This window comes from Elephas maximus, chromosome 1 (genome assembly GCF_024166365.1).
Source record: "Elephas maximus indicus isolate mEleMax1 chromosome 1, mEleMax1 primary haplotype, whole genome shotgun sequence".
Classification (NCBI taxonomy): Eukaryota; Metazoa; Chordata; class Mammalia; order Proboscidea; family Elephantidae; genus Elephas; species Elephas maximus.
In genome coordinates, this window is record NC_064819.1 from 76181409 (window position 1) to 76189869 (window position 8461).

General features: G+C 39.9%; 1 non-coding gene across 1 annotated transcript; it reads right to left on the bottom strand.

Moving 5' to 3' along the window:
• Positions 1-8145: 8145 nt before the first annotated feature.
• Positions 8146-8218, bottom strand: TRNAV-UAC (transfer RNA valine (anticodon UAC)). Its single transcript has one exon. It is a non-coding gene; the product is annotated as a tRNA-Val (tRNA).
• Between the last annotated feature and the right edge of the window lie 243 nt (positions 8219-8461).

Here is an 8461-nt window from a genome sequence, read left to right on the forward strand (position 1 = left end):
GCTGTAATGAAACAGTCACCAGTTTGAACTCTCTGGCCATCCCATGGGAGAAAGATGTGGCATTTGGCTTCCATAAAGATTCAAACCGTACCAAACCCATTGCCGATGAGTCAACCCTGAGTCAAACTAAGCTATACGACAGTGTAGAATTGCCCCATTGTGTTGCCAAGTTTGGTGGATCCCGAACCCCGACTTTCTGGTTAGCAACCAAGCTCCATAAAGTTTACTGCCTTGGAAAACTCATGAGGTAGTTCTACTCTGTCCTATAGGGTCACTATGAGATGATTTATGCATATAGATGAGTTAAACTATGAGAATTGGTGAAATTACCAGGGAGTAAGTGTATATAGAAAAGAAGTTCAAGGACCAATCTGTGAGACACTCTACTATAGAACAGGTGGAGGGAGGCAAAAGACTCAAAGAATGTTGAATAGGTTTTGCCAGAGAGGTAGGTTGAAAGACTGTCAGGACAGCAGTGTCCTGGAAAGAAAAAAAGAAGTTTTAAGGCAGTAAGTGTGTTTATTGACGCTGAGAAGTTGTCTTAGTTTCTTAGAGCTGCTGTGACAGAAATCTCACAAGTGGTTTTCTTTACAGAGCAGAAATCTATTTTCTCACAAGTTTGAAGGTTGGAAGTCCAATTTCAGGGCATAGCTCAAAGGAAGTTGCTCTTTCTCTGTCAGGCCTGGGGAAAATCCTTGTCTCAGTTTCTATAACCCCAGAGTTCCTGGGTTCCTGGATGATCCTCACATGTGCTTCTGTCCTCTCAGTGCCTAATGTGTTCTTTGTGTATCTCATAAGTGGTTACATCTAAACACACCCTACACTGATATGGCCTCATTAATATAAGAAAGAAAACCCAATTCCCAAATGAGATTAATTCCACATTACAGGGGTTTCATTCTAACACGTATTGAGGGGGCACAACTGAATGCATAAGAGAAGTCAAGGAAGAGAAAGTCTTGGAAAAGTGAGAAGAGTCATTGGTAATCTTGACAGGAAGTTTCCATGCACTGGGGGTGTCAAAAAGGCAGAATATAGTGGATTTCAAAACAGCAGGAGGGAAACTGGAGATAGCAAATCTGGACAACTCTTTAGAGGAGCTTGTTTTATTAAAGTTATCTGAGAAAGAGGGCAATACCTAGAGGGAAATGTTGGGTCAAGAGAAGCATTTTTAAGATAGGAGACAAATGGCATATTTGAACAATCGTGGGAGTAGCACAATAGTCAGGAGAAAATCAAGAGGTTTCACACATTCACTCTGACTTTGGCACTGTTCTAGGATCTGCAGATCCAGAAAAGGAAAAAAGAAAATTTGTCTTCATGGATAGAGATTATATTGGAAGCCAAATGATAGCTGAAAAAAAAGAAAGACGGAAGAAAAATATGCAGTGTTTTTCACTGGGATTACTACAAAACTAGAAGTATCTATTTCAGAGGTAAGAAAAGGCCTTGCAAAGGAGGAGGAGACAATCAGGTAGAGGAGATGATCAGGTACAGAAAATACTTGACACTCACATGGGGACACAGTACGTTGGACCCTGAAGAAAGGACAAGTAGAAGGATCATACACACATCCAATCCCCAATGACATCCCCACTACTAGCCTCCTTTTCTTTACTAAAATTTCTATCTTAAGGTGTTATGTCACTTGTTCCAAAAACTGTTTCTTCTCTTCACCACACTCACCTTTGAGGGGGACTAATCAGGTAGGTGTCACTACTGAGGATTAAAGACATAAAGCTGACATTTGATCTAGATTTTATATCAGAGTATGTATTTTCAAAGTGCAGCTGGGTGTGAAGTGAGTACAGCAAAGCTTTGTTTTCTTTTTTTAAAAATCTGTCATGGATTGAATTGTATCCCCTAACATATCTGCCAACTTAGCTAGGTCATGATTCCCTGGTATGATTGTCTACCATTTTATCTTCTGATGTGATTTCCCTATACATTATAACTCCTATCACTCTGATGTAGTAAGATGGATTAGCGGCAGTTATATTGATGAGGTCTTCAAGATTAGTTAGAGTCCTAAGCCAAACTCTTTTGAGATATAAAAGAGAGAAGTGAGCAGAGAGACATGGGATCCTCATACCACCAAGAAGTCTGTGCCAGGAGCTATGTTTGTTGTCTCCCTCTTCACTCATGTGAAGGAGACTGTCATTAACCTAATCTTAACTATGACCAAATGACACTAGTTTTTTCAAGCTTCCCTCTATGTTTTCTAATTTCTCTTTTTGCAGTCCCACAAAAAGAAAAAGAAAAGAAACTACCCCCAGCACAAATGAACTTCGCTCCTCCATTGCAAAATAAGACATTCTAGAGCTTATCTATTTCGTCCCAAGAGAAAAACTCACTAGAGAGTGCTCCTTCGTCCTGCCTACCCCAAGAAGACTTTGAGAAGGATATTGAGACCTGGGAAAGCATCAGGCTGATCAGGGCATGAGGATTCCTCCCCAGATGGGAAGGAGGATCTCTCTGGTGGATCCACCCTGTGTATTCCTAATTCCTGAGGAGATGCCTCTTGTTTGTGCTCTGTAAAAGGCTAAAGTTGATTAATTTCCAACTGATGGCAAAATGTAAAGGCAGAGTACCTCTGTGAAAGCATCTAAAGAGACTTTTTTCCTCCTGAGCCATACATGGTCCATGGATATTTAGAGTGCCAGGACATTTGGAGAGGATAACATTGGTTCACTATATTAATGACATAGGATTCATAGCCGAATCAATAGTGATCCAGCTCCAAAATACCATTTAGTGTATGGTTTCTTGGACACTCCTGGCACAAGCTGTATTCACGCGGATTAGGTGTTTGTGTGCAGGAATTTTATCACGGAATGCTATGGGAACAATACCTGTGAGGGAGTTAGGGAAGCAGTATTAGAAGGGGAAAAGTTGACAGGCAGCAACAGATGCCTGAGGTGATTCCATAAGGAGCTCTTGAAATGGGATGGCCCTTCAGAGTTGAGGCAAGAGAGTCAGACCTTTATAGGCATGTAGTGAGCAGTCATTACTGTAGGCTGCTCTCAGAGAGGGAACATGACCTTGAATGAGACAGTTCCTTTCAGCTGAGGGCAATTCCTTGAGAGGGCCTCCACTTTGTGCCATGAGGGAGCATCACTCCTGGCAGCTGAGGAAATGAATGCCTTGGTCCTGAAAAGGAAGAAATCTGGGTGGCACAAGCCAGCACCCAAAACAGAGATCAAGGTTGGAGACAGGCTTAGCAGGCAGCTGCTAACCAGCAATAGGACATTTGTTAGGTTACTACAGTAATTCAGGCAAGAGATGCAGGTAGTTTGGGCCAGACTGGTAGCAGTTCAGGAGTTAAGAATTTCGGATCATTTTGAAATAGCAGCAAGAGGACATCCTGACACAGAGAAATGTTGTGATGGCTACTTGAGAAGTGCATTTCACTGTCCTGGTTTTGATTTTAGAGCGTAGGTAAGTCATAAAACAATATTATACCCAATTTAAAATTGATATCCACATAAATCTTCTTAATCAAAAATAATGACAATGAATTTAGAAATTCTACCATTGATCCAATTCTTGAAATGCTCCTAGGTAATGAAACTAGAAAAATATAATCCCTAAAATTATAATCATCCTATAACTATTTCTTTTATGTAGAATTTGGAAATACGGAAGTTATTTACTGTCTTAAAATAATATTTTAAGTGAATGTGGTATTAGAGGAATTGATTACAGTGCCAATGACTTGCTTTCATTTAAAATGTTAGAGATTAATAGTCCTCTATATTATTGGGAAAGGCTTCTTTTCCCACAAGGAAGAATAAGTAATCCTTAGTTGGGGCCACTGATGTAAAGGAAATCCATGTTACTGTGGATGAAATCAATTTTGAAGCCAGTGCCTAAAGGACAATCTGTCCCAATGGCTGTAGAACTGTGTTGTCCTTAATGAGCTATTTTAAAAATATTTTCAAGACTAAAACAAAGAGAAAAATATTGAGAAAATTAAAGAAGTGCTATTTGTTATGACCCAAAATATTCATTTTAGAAAATTAGATCAATTTCTATAAATGAAAAGTAGCAACTAATTTTTTTTCTGTAAGATATTTAGCCAGTCAGAGTGAAACATAGAATCTTCTGATTCATAACCAAGTGATGGTTTCTGACTCATCGCAACCCATTTCACAAAAATACCAAGATAATTCAACACAGAAAGTGTAGGTTTTTCAACAAATATTGCTGGGACAATTGGATATCTACACACAAAAAGATGAATTTAGAGCCTTACCTCCAATGGTACACAAACATTAGCTCGGAATGGATCATAGACCTAAATATAAGAACTCAAATTATAAAAGTTTTAGGTGAAAACAGTGGAAAAAAACTATGTGACGTTGGGTTAGGCAGAGTTCTTAAATATAACACCAAAAACACTATCCATAAAGGAAAAAAATTGACAAACTGGACTAAATAAAAGTTAGAATCTTTTTCCCTTCAGAAGACACCATTAGGAAAATGAAAAGACAAAACATAGGCAGGGAGAAAATATCTGTAAATTAGGTAACTCATGAAGGACTTGTATCCAGAATATGTAAAGAACTTTTACAAATCAATAATAATAAGATAAACTACCAAATCTAAAACTCACAAATTATTTGAATGGACTTTTCTCCAAAGAAGACATACAAATGGCTAATGAGGACTAGAAAAGATGTTCAACATCACAGTCATTAAACAAACAAACAAAAAAACCCAAATTCATTGCTGTCCAGTCAATTCGAACTCATAGGGAGCATAGGAAAGAGTTGAACTTCCCTATAGGGTTTCCGAAGAGTGGCTGGTGGATTCAAACTGCTGACCTTTTGTTTAGCAGCTGTAGCTCTTAACCACTATGCCACCAGTGCTCCTCATAGTCAATATGCACTCACAAATGAAACCCCAATGAGATACCATTACACACCTACTTGTATGTCGTTATCAGAAAACATAGACGATTACCTGTATTACCAAGGATGTGGAGAAACTGGCACTCTCATACGGTGCTGGTGGGAATGTAAAATGACACAGCCACTTTAGAACACAGTTTGACAGCTTTTTAAAAGGTTAATTATAATTTTTATGTATTGTTACAGATTGAATTCTATCCTCCAAAAATATGGGTTGTAAATTCTAAACCCTATACCTGTGGAAATGGAACGCATAAACATTGATATCCTAGGCATTAGTGAGTTGAAATGGACTGGTATTGGCCATTTTGAATCAAACAATCATATAGTCTACTATGCTGGAAATGACAACTCGAAGAGGAATGGTGTTGCATTCATCGTACAAAAGAATGTTTCAAGATCTATCCTGAAGTACAACGCTGTCGGTGATAGGATAATATCCATTCTCCTACAAGGCAGACCAGTTAATACGACTCTTATTCAAGTTTACGCACCAACCACTAGGGCCAAAGATGAAGAAATAGAAGATTTTTACCAGCTACTGCAGTCTGAAATTGATTGAACATGCAATCAAGATGCATTGATAATTACTGGCGATTGGAATGCAAAAGTTGGAAACAAAGAAGAAGGACCAGTAGTTGGAAAATATGGCCTTGGTGATAGAAACAATGCCGGAAATCGAATGATAGAATTTTGCAAGACCAACGACTTCTTCATTGCAAATACATTCTTTCACCAACATAAACAGCAACTATACACATGGACCTCGCCAGATGGAACAGACAGAAATCAAATTGACTACATCTGTGGAAAGAGGCAACGGAAAAGCTCAATCTCATCAGTCGGAACAAGGCCAGGAGCCGACTGTGCAACAGACCATCAATTGCTCATATGCAAGTTCAAGCTGAAACTGAAGGAAATCAGAGAAAGTCCACGAGAGCCAAAATATCACCTTGACTATATCCCATCTGAATTTAGAGACCATCTCAAGAATAGTTTTGATGCATTGAACACTAACCACTGGAGACCAGACGAGTTGTGGAATGACATCAAGGACATCATCCATGAAGAAAGCAAGAGGTCACTGAAAAGACAGGAAAGAAAGAAAAGACCAAGATGGATGTCAGAGGAGACTCTGAAACTTGCTCTTGAGCATTGAGCAGCTAAAGCAAAAGGAAGAATTGATGAAGTAAAAGAACCGAATAGAAGATTCCAAAGGGCGTCTTGAGAAGACAAAGTAAAATATTATAATGACATGTGCAAAGAGCTGGAGATGGAAAACCTAAAGGTAAGAACACACTCGGCATTTCTCAAGCTGGAAGAACTTAAGAAAAAATTCAAGCCTCGAGTTGCAATAGTGAAGGATTCCATGGAGAAAATATTAAACGATGCGGGAAACATCAAAAGAAGATGGAAGGAATACACAGAGTCATTATACCAAAAGAATTATTCAATATTCAACCATTTCAAGAGGTGGCATATGATCAGAAACCGATGGTACTGAAGGAAGAATTCCAAGCTGCACTGAAGGCACTGGCGACAAACAAGGCTCCAGGAATTGATGGACTATCCATTGAGATGTTTCAACAAACAGATGCAGCACTGGAGGTACTCACTCCTCTATGCCAAGAAATATGGAAGACAGCTTCCTGGCCAACTGACTGGAAGAGATCCATATTTATGCCTATTCCCAAGAAAGGTGATCCAACTGAATGTGAAAAATTATAGAACTCTATCATGAATATCACATGCAAGCAAAATTTTGCTGAAGATCATTCAAAAACGGCTGCAGAAGTATATCGACAGGGAACTGCCAGAAATTCAGGCTGGATTCAGGAGAGAACGTGGAACCAGGGATACCATTGCTGATGTCAGATGGATCCTGACAGAAAGCAGAGAATGTCAGAAGGATGTTTACCTGTGTTTTATTGACTACGCAAAGGCATTCAACTGGATAACACGGCAAAGAATGGGAATTCCTGAACACTTAATTGTTCTCATGAGGAACCTTTACATAGATCAAGAGGCAGTTGTTCAGACAGAACAAGGGGATACTGATTGGTTTAAAGTCACGAAAGGTGTGCGCCCGGGTTGTATTCTTTCACCATACCTATTTAATCTGTATGCTGAACACATAATACGAGAAGCTGGAAGATACGAAAAAGAACGGGGCCTCAAGATTGAAGGAAGACTCATTAACAACCAGCATTATGCAGATGACACAACCTTGCTTGCTGAAACTGAAGAGGAATTGAAGCACTTAGTAATGAAGATCAAAGACCACAGCCTTCAGTATGGATTACACTGCAACATAAAGAAAATAAAAATCCTCACAACTGGACCAATGAGCAACATCATGATAAATGGAGAAAAGATTGAAGTTGTCAAGGATTTCATTTTACTTGGATCCACAATCAACAGCCATGGAAGCGGCAGTCAAGAAATCCAAAGACGCATTGCATTGGGTAAATCTGCTGCAAAGGACCTCTTCAAAGTGTTGAAGAGCAAAGATGTCACCCTGAAGACTAAGGTGCACCTGACCCCAGACATGGTATTTTCAATCACATCATATGCATGTGAAAGCTGGACAATGAATAAGGAAGACTGAAGAAAAGTTGATGCCTTTGAATTGTGGTGTTGGCAAAGAATATTGAATATACCATGGACTGCCAAAAGGACGAACAAATCTGTTTTGGAAGAAGTGCAGCCAGAATGCTCCTTAGAGGCAAGGATGGCAAGACTGTGTCTTACATACTTTGGACATGTTGTCAGGAGGGATCAGTCCCTGGAGAAGGACATCATGCTTGGCAGAGTACAGGGTCAGCGGAAAAGAGGAAGACCCTCAACAAGGTGGACTGACACAGTGGCTGCAGCAATGAGCTCAAGCCTAATGACGACTGTAAGACTGGCGCAGGACCGGGCAGTGTTTCCTTCTGTTGTTCATAGGGTCGCTATGAGTCGGAACCGACTCGACGGCACCTAACAACAAAAACAACATACCTGTGGATGAATTCCCATTTGGGAATAGGGTTTGTCTCTTAGGTCAAGGAAGCCAGATGAGTGTAGAGTATGTCCTAAACCAACTAACACATGAGATAAAAACAGCATATTAGACACAGAGAGAAGAGAGCACACTCTGGGAGAAGACAGATGCTACCAGAAAACAAAAGAAGGAGGTGAATCTGTAAACAAGCACAGGAAGTAGAAGGATTCCAGTCTGCTAAAACCAGGTTGGCTCCACTGGGAATTGAACCCAGGATCTCCTGCGTGTAAAGCAGATGTGCTAACCACTACACCATGAAACCACAGGAAATATACTGCCATGGACTGTCAGAAGAACTAACAAATCTGTCTTGGAAGAAGTACAGGCAGAATGCTCACTAGAACCAAGAATGACAAGACTTTGTCTCACATACTTTGGACGTGTCATCAGGAGGAAGCAGTCATTGAAGAAGGATATTATGCTTGGTAAATTAGAGGGTCAGTGAAAAACAGAAAGACCCTTGAAGGGATGGACTGACGCAGTGGCTGCTACAATGACCTCAAGC